This window comes from Triturus cristatus, chromosome 8 (assembly GCF_964204655.1).
Source record: "Triturus cristatus chromosome 8, aTriCri1.1, whole genome shotgun sequence".
NCBI classification, from domain to species: Eukaryota; Metazoa; Chordata; class Amphibia; order Caudata; family Salamandridae; genus Triturus; species Triturus cristatus.
In genome coordinates, this window is record NC_140591.1 from 1230060929 (window position 1) to 1230073310 (window position 12382).

At 41.2% G+C, this 12382-nt stretch overlaps 1 long non-coding RNA gene across 1 annotated transcript in view; it reads left to right on the top strand.

The window, feature by feature from the left end:
* The window catches only part of LOC146805641 (uncharacterized), a 438136-nt gene that overhangs the window by 346688 nt on the left and 79066 nt on the right, over positions 1 to 12382 (top strand). The window contains exon 3 of the long non-coding RNA XR_014967486.1: positions 991 to 1080. This is a non-coding gene — a long non-coding RNA (uncharacterized LOC146805641). The remainder of the gene's footprint in view (positions 1 to 990; positions 1081 to 12382) is intronic.

Here is a 12382-nt window from a genome sequence, read left to right on the forward strand (position 1 = left end):
ACTTTATACAGGGAACAATTGAACTATGACACTGTTTAGCAGTGGCAAAGTATCCAAAGCATCTAAGTTGGCAAAACAAAATCTATCACAGCACCAAAAATAAAGGAGGTAGAGGCAAAAGGTCTGGGGTAATAACGCCAAGAAATGCCAGGTCTAACAAGTTAAATAGTCGTAATAGAGTTTTTAAATCAAGTTATGGCACATTCCTTGTTGCTGTTAAATCACACCTGTTTTCAGATTTTCTCTTTATACTCTAGTTATATATTTGTCTGGAGTTCCTACTCAGCTCGGAGGCAGTGGAATAATATGTAAAGACCTAGTAAAAGCTGGTTTCAGACTACTGTGTTGTACGATTAAAGAGACTTTATTACTGCAATGTTCACTGTCTGTGAAGCTACCCATATGGTGCATCCCTGTCTGAGAAATTTTTATAGGGGCTAAGCAAAGAATTTTAATTACTCAGTGTGAAAACATTATCATATAGTATGCATCTCTCTATGTGCACTGTTATACTTTATGAATAAATATGGATGCAATTTGTTATCGATCTGAAGTAAATTTTAGCCTCAATTATGGTTGCCAAGTTTTGTGATTCCAGTAGGCCCAGAAAGCATTTTTGCAGGATAGTACATTTGCACATTTCTGCAAAATGTAACATCTCTTTCAGTTTTGGCACTTAGAAACAGGATTTTAGGAGAATGATGGACTCAGTATTGTATTAATGAATGATATCACCTCAAAGACGTCTCACGCCTCCCACAGGAGAGCCTGCCACCTGCTTATTGCCTACGTTTTTTGCTGTGAGGCTCCAGAGACATGTATTTGAGACAAAAACATATATTTACTGTATAAAATTTCCAACTGACTTAGTTCTTGACAGGAATCCAGTCAGTTGAAATGGCAATTTCTTTGCACTATTTTCTGTGCTGCTCACTATTTTTCATGTTAGACTGAAGGGCTTCCCAACATATTGTGGTTTACATTTAACAGATGGTGCATTGGCAGTGGAAAATCCCCTTCTCAAGCAATAGACAGGAGAGCCCTGCATTGAACTCCACAAGACAATACCAGGCTCCAAAGGTAAGGGAGAAGTTTCCCAAATGAGCCAAAATGTTTAACGATGCTTACCATACATTTGTTCACTTGCTTGTTTTATATGGTGAATATTCTTTTATGGCTGTATATGTGTTGTTAAAACAATGCTCACAAGTGTTGTCCGGGTAAGAAGCAACAGGGAATAAAGGTTGGTTGGGCAGGTATGGTTGGAAGAAGTCCAGTCAACAGGAAATTAATATGATTGTGAATCCATCTTTAGAACCAAATGTTGCGATGTAATGGCATGTCATTGTCATTGACATTGCGTAGTAACTCCCGCTTTGTAATGGCACGCATGGTATTAGTATGCGATGTAATGAGACTTATTCTCTTTTTTTATTGAGATCCATCAACAATTTACAAAGTCATCCATTTAACGCAATAAAAATATCCAGTAATACAGCATTTTATAATAGCCAAATACAGCATGAAAAAAAGCTGAAGAAAAGTTACAGAGTCAGAATAAAATCCAGAATGACCTTGGACTAGAAAAAACATATACAGACCAGATACAGTATTATTTTGTCATTGAAAAGATAATAACTAAAGTGCCCATAGTTCATTAAAAATGTAAGTCTGGGTAAAGCTTGAAAGTGTAGCCAAATATAGGGTGTAATAACATAAAATACGACGTTGCCTGCCTGTTTTGAAAAGAGCTAAGGTGTCTATAGTGCATTAGGTACATTAGACTATGCAAAAAAATCAACATATGTGCCATAAGTAATGTTTCATCATGTTAAAACGACTTTGACTATTTATAAAAAAAAAAGCTAAGGTGTCTATAGCACAATAAAGTACAGGAAAATATACAAAAATGTCAACACATGATTTCAGCATATTAGAAGTACCTTTAAAATTTCAGCTCTTATTTAAAATTTAATCGAAATGGGCCGCCCAGACTTTTTCAAACTTTTTAATCTACCCAATTCGCAATGCATACAAGCACTCACTATTTCTAACCTACTTCATTTTCCGAACCCACTCGCATTTTGTTGGTACCAGGTCTGATCACCATCTCTGAAGCAAAAGTGACCTGGCAACCGTCATTGCAGTACATAATAGTTTAATCAACTTATCGAAGACGTGTAGAGTAGGGTCATGGCCAAGGATTTTCAACCAATTGTTGGAGTCTATTGTGATTAAACATTCAGCCTCCAGATGATGAAAAATATAGTCACAGAACCCCTGAATTGAAAGGCACTGTGATTTAATAGGCGTCCAATTAGCTATAGGATGATTTAAGTAACAAAAACAATGACCGGATTGGCTGAGGTAGACCTTAGATAAAAAATGTGGGGTTCTATATAGAAGCCATTTATTACATAATAGCATCCAGCACCAGTTAGCCCCCCTTAATGGACTAAGATTAAGTTTATTTATACCACATACTCACTGTAACCGCCAACCCTTCATGTTTTTCCCATTTTGTTATTGATTTCTCAGCGAGATCCAGACCCTTCATAGGGGCTAAAAGTTTTTTCCACTCCCCGGGTATCCTAACTGTGATTTTTTCATATAGTGCATATGACAGATTTTTACGTTCAATAATCTGTATCAGATCCAGATTACTAAGGAATTTGATAATAATATTATATGACCCGAGAAGAAGGAAATCATTCAGAATTAAATCATACATTTTGGAAATGTTTATCCACTTATCGATCATTATAAAATCTGAGATTTTCCAAAAGCCGGTTTTAGCCCATTTTTGAATAATTTCAGTTGATTCTCTAATCCCAAATACTGAAGTGAGTTCGGATAACGGGGTTGAGGAATTGATTACTGGGATTGTATATTTTCTATAAAATTCCTGACGTTTATGAAAGAACCACTGCATACACTTATAGCGCACTAATTTAGGTGATTTCAACATTTTTATTTTTTAATAGACAGCATATCTGGTGCTCTTAGCAAATTAAATTCATAAAATAATTTACGAATACTCCTGTATCGGATTGCAACTGAAACCTAGACATATATTGTGCAAAGTATGCAGAATAATAATCCCTAAAATTAGGGAAACCTAACCCACCATTCTCCAACTCCTCATATAAAGTGCTTAGTGCAATTCGGGGTTTTATCTTTCCCCAAAGAAAGGATGTAAACATGGACTCTAATTTGGCAAATAAAGGTGCTGTTAAAATACACAGAATTGCTGAAAATAAAAATTAAATAGCGGGAGAACAGACATCTTGATCAGTGAGACCCTCTACGGGAGCGAGTTCCACCAATGCAGTAATTCCTGTACTTTCAGCAAAAGTGGTGCAAAATTTAAATCATTCAAGTCAGAGATTCGTGACGAGAAATAAACCCCCAGATAACTTTTTGGTTTAGAATTTAAACAGGACAAACTATCTGGGTGTAACACATCGGGTTTGCATCAACACTGGATTATTTCTGTTTTCTTTTTGTTAATTTTTTACCCACTGAGAAATTCAAACTGCTCAAAAACTTTTGCTTGGACCCCCTTATCGCCTTTGATTAAGAGCATGATATCATCCGCATATAATTTTAGTTTCCCCATAGTAGGTAAAGGGGGACAAATATCTGCATTATCTCGGATAGCAATAGCCAAAAGTTCAATAAAAAAAGCAAATAAAAAGGGAGACAGTGGACAGCCTTGTCTGGTCCCCCGTTTGACACTGATTTGTCCTACCTCAAAGGCGTTAACAATAATATTGTCTTCTGTGTTATGGTACATTCTCGGAATCAACCCCGTGACCTTGTGGGGGTATACCAAAACTAGAGAGGATATGGAATAAAGTCTCCCAGACCATGAGGTCGAACGCCTTCTCGGCATCTAACAGAAGGACCAAGGCTGGTATTTTCTTGTTCTCAAAAGATAGATTATGCATGTTGGTCCTAAGCTATCTCCCTGCAATAAAATAATTTTGATCGAAAAGATCGAGTTCATGGCTATTGCATTGAATCTGTTGGCTAAAAGTTTAGTGATGATCTTATAGTCCGAGTTTAAAAGTGAGATCGGGCAATATGAATTGGGGTCTTTGCAGCTATTTCCCTTTTTAAAAAAAAGCTAACTACATTCCCTCTAAGATTGAATTAGCGATCAGCAAAAAATATTCTAGAACGGCCCCTGAAAATGTTTTTAAAAACTCAGCTGGGAGACCGTCCAGTCCACAGGCTTTACCATTCGGGAGGTTTTTTATAATATCCCCCAGTTCTTCTTTAGAGAAAGGGTGCATCATTCTAATTTTATCTGCCTCGGAAAGTACCAGAATTTCCTGTTCCCAAAGGGACTTGTCCAGGGATGCCTTATCGATGTATTGTTGTTGACCATAAATACGCCTGTAGTGTTGGAACATTATGTCCCCTATAACAGCTGGGTCTTTACTTCGGGTACCAGTTACAGGACACCTCAATGTACTAATCCAGTCACTTGCGGCCTGCTCCTGTGCCTGCCATTGCAAGGAACCTCAGGTATAATTACTCTCTTCATATACCTTTTGCCTATGGTTACTATTAAAAGTTTCACATTCTACATAATAGGCCTCGCTAAGATCCCGTCTGGCCTGGTCAAGTTTTCATTGGTTGGGGGCCGAGGGGCTACTAAGAAAGTTATCATAGCACCTTTCCACCTTCTGCTTTAGGTTTTACTTTTTTTCCTTCTCTTTTCTAGAACTTTCAGCATCTTTCCCTATAGGTAGACCTTGAATATATGCCTTAAGAGAGTCCCAGACAATATGGGTAGAATCCGTCCCGTGGTTTCTCACAAGAAACTCCTTTATCTCTGTTTTACACAGTAGCACCCAGCTTTCTTCCGATAGATATTGCCCATTTAAAGTCCATCTCTTAGACCTAACTCAAGCTCTAAGATGATCATAGCATGATCCGAAAACCTGTTTGGAAGGATTTTCTGTTGACTAAAAATCAGGGTCTTAGATATAAGAAAAAAATCGATACGCGGGGAGGTGCGAAATTTGCTCGAGAAACAGGTATATGCAATCTTAGTCAGGAATACTGCCCTTCATGGGTCGATTATATCCAAAGTCTTCCTATAATTTTGAATAATTGTTAAAGTTTTAGGTTTTAATTGCTTTTTAGAAATGACTGAGGAATCAATTTTTGGGTTCACTAGAACATTTAAATCTCCCCCTATAATCACTTTACCGGGAATTCGTATTAGGGATTGAAAAAACTCTTTGTATGGTACAGGGTTATCCTTTACTGGGGCATAAATACTAGCAAAGGTTAGGTATCTGTTCCCCAGGTTACAGGTCACCCAACACCACCTTCCTTTCTGATCACTTAGGAAGTTAACCACTTTGGCTTGACATTTTTTGCCCGGGAAGATCGCCATGCCACGATGTGATGCGGAGGAGGAGCAGAAGCCTCGGTATGCTGCCCAGGACCTAAACATAGAAAATCTGCTAGCTTCCCCTCCGATATATGGGTCTCTTGAATTAAAATGACGGACGGGTTTTCTGTCTGTATCCATGATTCATTGGCCCGCAATTTCTTTTTATTGTTGAGACCATTGACATTAAAAGAGACCACCTTTAAGATTTCCTTTTTATCCATTAGCACACTGCATAATATAATCCTAGATGGGTCATAAAGTAGGCTAAGGTTTGCTGGAGGGACGCAGGATCTATCATTAATCCCACACTTGCCCTGACAGGGTATAGATTTGTAGGTAGAATTTGAATGAATCTAGATTTTAAAAATGGATCTCTTTTTTCCCTCTTGCTTTCCATTCCACCCACGTGCACCCCCCTCCCCAAAAAGCCACTTTGAGCAGTCCACCGTCCCTGCTCACACCTGACAGGCTTACCCAACTCCCCAAAACTGGCACCTTGACCTTGTGCTAGGTGCTACCGGCCTACATACCCCTCCCCCCCCAGGACATGAGAAAAATTAAAGAGAACGACTCAGAAAAAGGACAAAAGAAGAAAAGATATGTCCCAAAAAACTAAATGAGAGAAAGGAAAACCAAACTCAAAAAGAAAGAGGCACCGACAAAAAAATATATATAAAGCTAGTTACATGTGCTACTTTAAGGGCCCTGAACTAAGAAATTAGGACTTGTTAGAAGAAATTTGTTGCAGTAGTTCCTGTGCTTCAGGGACATTACAGAATATGTGAACTCTACCTTTTAAAAGCACTTTTAGTTTGCTTTGTTGTGCAATCATTGCCTGTGCTCCCTGTCCTTTAAATAAATGCAACATTTTAACAAACTCCTTCCGCCATTTGGCTGCGGAGGCAGACATGTCAGGGAAAATACGACATAGTGGGACATCCACAGAGGTGAACTGTTGCTGCTTTATGGCCTTAGATAGAATTTGTTCCTTGACCCTGAAATCCCCAAAATTAAAAAGGATTGTCCGTGGGAATTTGGCATTAGGAGGAAGATGCGGAGGCACCCAATGGGCACTCATAAGAGTCAGATCCCCATTATATTCCGGGAGGACATTTTTTTTAATGAAAGAGTCGACCCATTGTAGTGTCTGCTACCCCTTGAGGCCTTCCGGAATACAGAGGATACGAAGATTAGAGCATCTAGAGTGATTCTCCAATTCCTCCAGTTCGTACTCCATTGCAGATTTTTGGCTCTGATAAGCGGCGACTTTATCATTCCTAATAGAAACTTGATCCTCCAACTGCGAGATCCTAGTCTCAACCTCCTGAAGTTGTGCCGGGACCAGGGCCGTGTTGTCTTCGATTTTAGTGAGGCGGGCGTGGATGGCAGCAATTTCCATAGATTGAAAGACTTTGAGCTCCCTAATCTCCTCCAGGATTAAGTTGAGCAGGCTCTTAGTATCCCATTGCACTTTGAAGGATCTATCGTCCTGAGAGGACTTTTCCTGAGTTGATTCAGGACCAGATTTAGATTGCACTGCAGATGCTACAAAAGTTACAGTGTTATCAGGTACTGCCTGCCCAATATCTTCAGGAGTGGGTAATCCAGATTGGCTCCGTCCGGGAGATGGCAAGGGTTGCACTAGAGGTTGTAAAAGGACACTACCGTCACCACAGAAAGACATACCCTTAATGGAGTCAGAAGTCTGTTCAGCTGTTGGTGGAACATTCTCGCCCCCTCTGCAACAGATGTTAATCCAGATTTACCTTCGAATAATAGAGGGGATTTTTTAAATTCATTGGATTTCCCAGCCTCAGTGTCGCCCCCAGACTTAATTGCTTCTGGTTCATCCAATATTTGTCGAGTTGAGGGCACGGCCCCAGGAGAAAAAAGGGACGGGCTAGTACTCGTGTCCAGATCAGCATAGGCTCTCCCCCAGATAGTCTTTCTGTGAGAGCGATGTGGTGGCCATCTCATAATTTTCTGTGTGCAGTCCCAGGTCTTTCCTCAAGGCTGCGGCGTGATTTTCCGTGGCTGCTGCTTGTCCTATGGGTTTTTTAACCCTCTGAACCAGAACTGGGGAATCGAGATGGGTTGAGGCAGTATTTCTAGAAAAATTTCACATGTTGAAAGTTCCAAAAAGTTTCTATTGCTGCCCTTGCCATGGATTACCGGAGGTTACAATGAGAAAAAAAAGAAAAAAAAGCCTCTGCACATAGAACTCCCCCAGCGACCCTCTACCAAGTAGTACAAAAACCCATGCAGCAACAGGCAGCAGAGCACATGCATTTACTCCCTTGGCAAGAAACCTGGTGGTCCACGATGACACGGCAAAAGCAATTCTCAAAAGTGGCAAACATACTCGAATTCTGTGTGGTAGTGCTGCCCGACCCAAAATTTCTTAATACGTCCTTGATGTCCTCAGCATTTCTTCCGGAGCAGACCAGCTGGGGACAAAGAGCCAGGAACTTGATAAGTGTCAAGGCTCCCACCAGCTGTCCTGTGACTGCAGGTGCGAATCTAATGTGTATGGAGAGACTTGCAGTGTCAGTCTAACTCAGCAAGTAGCCCGCAACAACCCTCCAGTCAGGAAAGTTGTAATGGCGCTAAAGGCTTGTCCAGTCTTGTCCAGGCTTGTCAAGGCTTGTCCAGTCTTTCAGCTGAATCTATATGGGGCTAAGACTTCCAACCGGCTGTCCTGCAGCTCCTTCCCATCAAACACCCGAAGTCCTGCTGTCCTGCAGCCTGCCAACCAGGAAGGAGTGAGAGAGAATTCCCCCACAATGTTGCTCCAAGTTGTAGCGAGCGCCAGAGCCTCACCGTCTCCCGCTTGCAAAATCAGCCGCAGTCATTCCGGCTGTGCATGTAAGGTTTCTGCGGCATCTCTGCTGGCGTCCAGGAAGTGGAGGGGGGTGTGGCTTATGGCACGTTCAGCCGGTAGCGTGCATCACTGTCCTACTCTTACCCTTGATAGTCTGAGATAGACCACAGTATGATTGCCTAAGAGGCATTTATTTTCTCCTCATTCCAGTGACGCTGATGATGAGGACCCTGCTTCCTCTACCTTTTTTGCCTTGAGAGACTACCCAAAGGCAGAGGCATAATTATAGTCCAGATCCCTTGGATTCCCTCTGATTTAATGAGCATAAAGAAACGGTTCTCTAACATCTAGGAAAGTCCCAAACCCTACTCAAAGGAACTACAGAGCGTTTTTTAAGTGTACAGACCCAGTTGGGGGGATGTGACGCAATTATTGTGATTAGTGGTGCCAAGTGTGGTGCAAGAAAGAGTGGTGGAAAAAGTGCCATGGCTAAGAGTAGCCCCAAGAACGGACAGCAAATCACAGTAAAGTACGTATTGTTGAATGTAATTATGGGTTGGTAACCAGTGAAAACTGATCGGACTAACATCTCAAATTGTAAACAAAATAAGGATGAAGCACCAGCTGATTATTAAGGCAGTTGTATGGATGTGTTTTTTAGAGATATTCGAATATAACCTATCCTACGGATATGGCTCAGAAAGCTGTAGGTGCTGAATTTGTACAGTGATTGTTACCCAATGTTAGGAGTCCATTGACAATCTGCATCAGGTGAGAGACTAGGCAGTAAACAAATTGGTGATGGTCACAAACCATTGCATAGTGTCATGAGAGGGAAAGTAAGAGAAGGTAGAATTGAACCATATTTCATTGAAGATGCAGAATATGCAGAAAGACATTAAAATTGTAGGGGGCAGCCCCACAAAGTGATGAATAAAGGGGGTAGGAAAAGAATGAAGGTTTAGTAGGTAGAAGCAACGAAGGAGGCCAGAGAGTGACCCCAGGAGTGGGTCTTGCTTTGCTTGCTGACAGTGGGGCCTTGGAAAACGGAACTGTCCCAATATTTTGTCTAATGCACCAGCCCAACCTGATCAGTCTGTGTTTCATGAGATTATTCAAAATTCATAGCCTGAATTTTAGGACAAGCCAAAAGATTCTGACTGTGCATGTATACCATAATTTTGAATGGCCCCTTTGTCAATTGTATCATTAATGGTAATCATGCTACCACTCTCATTGACACAGGCACTAGTGGCCCAGCTCTAAAAACCTCCAGAATCCCTATTTTACCTTTCTCAGGCATGTCCATTGATGTAGTAGATATTTCTAACCAACAGGTTCCTCATTATATTACTGTATCAATTCCCCTAGGCCACATCAAGGATGTAACTATAAACATTCCTCTTTGTTCATCCCAACTTCCTCAACTAATCTGTAAGTGGGACACTCTCTGCAAGTTGAACTGTACTATAATATTCTGCACCCTGGATGGTGTGTTCTTAAATATAGCCAGACCTCAAGAAAACACAGTACTCACACTATTGTATGAAAACACAGATTTTTTAAGTAATGCAAATGAAACTGACATCTCTCCTGATTTAACCAAGTTACTTTCACTTGGTTTATTCATTTATTTATTGGGTGCACAAATCGTCCCTGAAGGGATCTCTAGGCTTTTTATATACTCGGTGATCAATAGGGGCCAAAGATGTGGGGTTCATATCATCAATTGAACCAGTGAAGTTGAGGATTGATCCTCAGAAAAATCTATACAGAATATCCCAGTACCCTTTAAAACCTGAGGCAGAGGAAGGGATCTACTGTATAATAGCAGATTTGATTAAGCAAAGGGTTTTAGAAGCTATTGTTAGTAGATGTTATACCCTAATTCTACCGATACTCATGGTGGGGAAAGTCAACATGTACAGTTTCATTCAGGCCCTTAGGGACAGTAATAATGTGATTCTCTCAAGTTTTCTGTAGTCCCGAAGCCTGCCGCCAAACTTTCTTGCATCCCTGAAAATGCTCATTGGTTTACTGTGGTTGTTCTCTGTTCTGCTTTTTTCTTCATCCCCCCAAATGAAGAGAATCAATATGTCTTTTAATTCCCATTCAGAGGATCCCAACTTTCATGGACTCAACTTCTTTAAGTATTACAGAGCCCATTAATATTTCCCAGGCCCTGAAGAAGGATCTAATTATGTTGTATTTTTCTTGGGGTTCTACTCTAATGCAGTATGTTGATGATTTGCTTTTGGCATCTGTTCCTCTAGATCATGAGTTCTCACAAACATTTTCCGAGGGGGCACTAAATTTGATCTGTGAGGTGAATGAGGGTTGCGCCGATACCAGCAGGGTAGTGGTCAGGGCTTGGTAAGGGGAAGTGGTAAGGTGGGTTTAAGCAAAGCAAGGCATATACATATGGTGTGTGAATTGCATAACGTGAAACCAAAAACGTGGCATTAATTTCGGCTTCTCTACTGACCACATTTTGTGATCCTACGCAATTGTTTCATTTCATTTTCCCTCCTTTTTCTTCATTGTCACTTATGAGGAGCTTGAAATACAATACTTCAGGATGTGTGCTATAAAAAAAACTTCTCCTGTGTTTGATTTAATAAACTAGGGGCAGATCTATATTGGAGATGCGCCACTTTTACGCCGCCGTTGCGTCACTTTTGTGACGCAGCGGCGGTGTAAACCCTGCGCCACGTTGCGCCATATTTACATCGTGACGCATCTATGGAGATGCGTCACGGTGTAAAGCCCTGCGCCACGTAAAACGTGCGTCAGGTTTCACGTGGGCGTGTCGACAGAGGGGGGGGCGTTCCGTCGCAGGAACGCCCCTGAAAAGTGACTCAGTCAAATCTATAAGATTTGACTGAGTCACTTTCCCAACGCTGATGCGCCAAAACACTGCGCCTGCTTGAAGCAGGCGTAAGGCTTGACGCACCATGTTAGGGATAGGGTAGGTTGGAACAGTGCTGGAGTTGCCTCACACTTGCGACGCAACTGAAGCACTGCGCCAACCTTACGCCATCGGTTGCGTCACGCATCTGTTTATTCCTGCGCCATGATGCGCCGCATTGTAAATGCGGCGCATCATGTGTGGCGCAAGGGTAAGCTTGCGTGACGCATCATTCCTGGCGCATCCTTGCTGATTTGCAGGGATGCACCAGGAAACATAAATCTGCCCCTAGATGTTGTTCATGTACAATAACTCCAGCACCCAAAGAGTGCACATAAACGCTCTTAGGAACACTATTGGCATTATTGTCACGGTGGGGGGAAGAAGGAATGTTTCTCAATTTATGTTTGAAAACTATCACTTTAAAAAAAATACTTCCCAATGCACTGATAATCTGCTGTACTAAGACAAAACAGTTCTGCATATTAATGAAATACACTATTTGAATTATTAACAGACTTTATCATACTTTTACACTTTTTATGCAAGATGTCTTTAAAAATGAAGGTGCTCCTAAAATTAAGTGTTGCAGGACACCTAAGTTAACTTCCTTTCTTTAATTTCAGTTAACCTTTTAAGTAAATACTTTCCTGTTAATTTAACTTCTTTTTAATGTTAGTGCTGAATCGAGTAGACAGCAGCCCAGTGCTGCTCTTGACCAGAGGGCTGCATGGAAAGGTTAGAAGGGCTGCATGGAAAGGTCAGAAGGGCCATGCGGCTCCCAGGCCGTACTTTGAGTATCACTGCTCTAGATCATTGCAAGGAGGACTCCATCTTTCTCCTCAACAAACATCAAATAAAGGTCAAAAGTCTTCAAGGAGAAATTGCAGTTCAGCCACTCCCTAGTATGATACCTTGGTCATGAAATCACTGCTGTTAAGCACCACCTGTCCTGTGAATGAAAGGAAGTCAATTGCAAGTTGCCCCGCTATGTCACTACCTTCCCGGTATCTTCCTTTCTGGCCACGGCTAGGAGTTTCGGATAGTGAATCGTTGTCTATGCTACACATGCAAACTCTTTCCAGGATTATGTCAGAAAAGACACCCCTAAATCCTTGCAGAATTAAAGCGAACCCAGAAAATGCTTTTTGAAATTAAGCATCTCCCTTAATGGATTTGCACTTGCAGCGTTGGTACAGACATCAGAAAAAGCCCATAGCTTAATACTTTTCAATTCTGC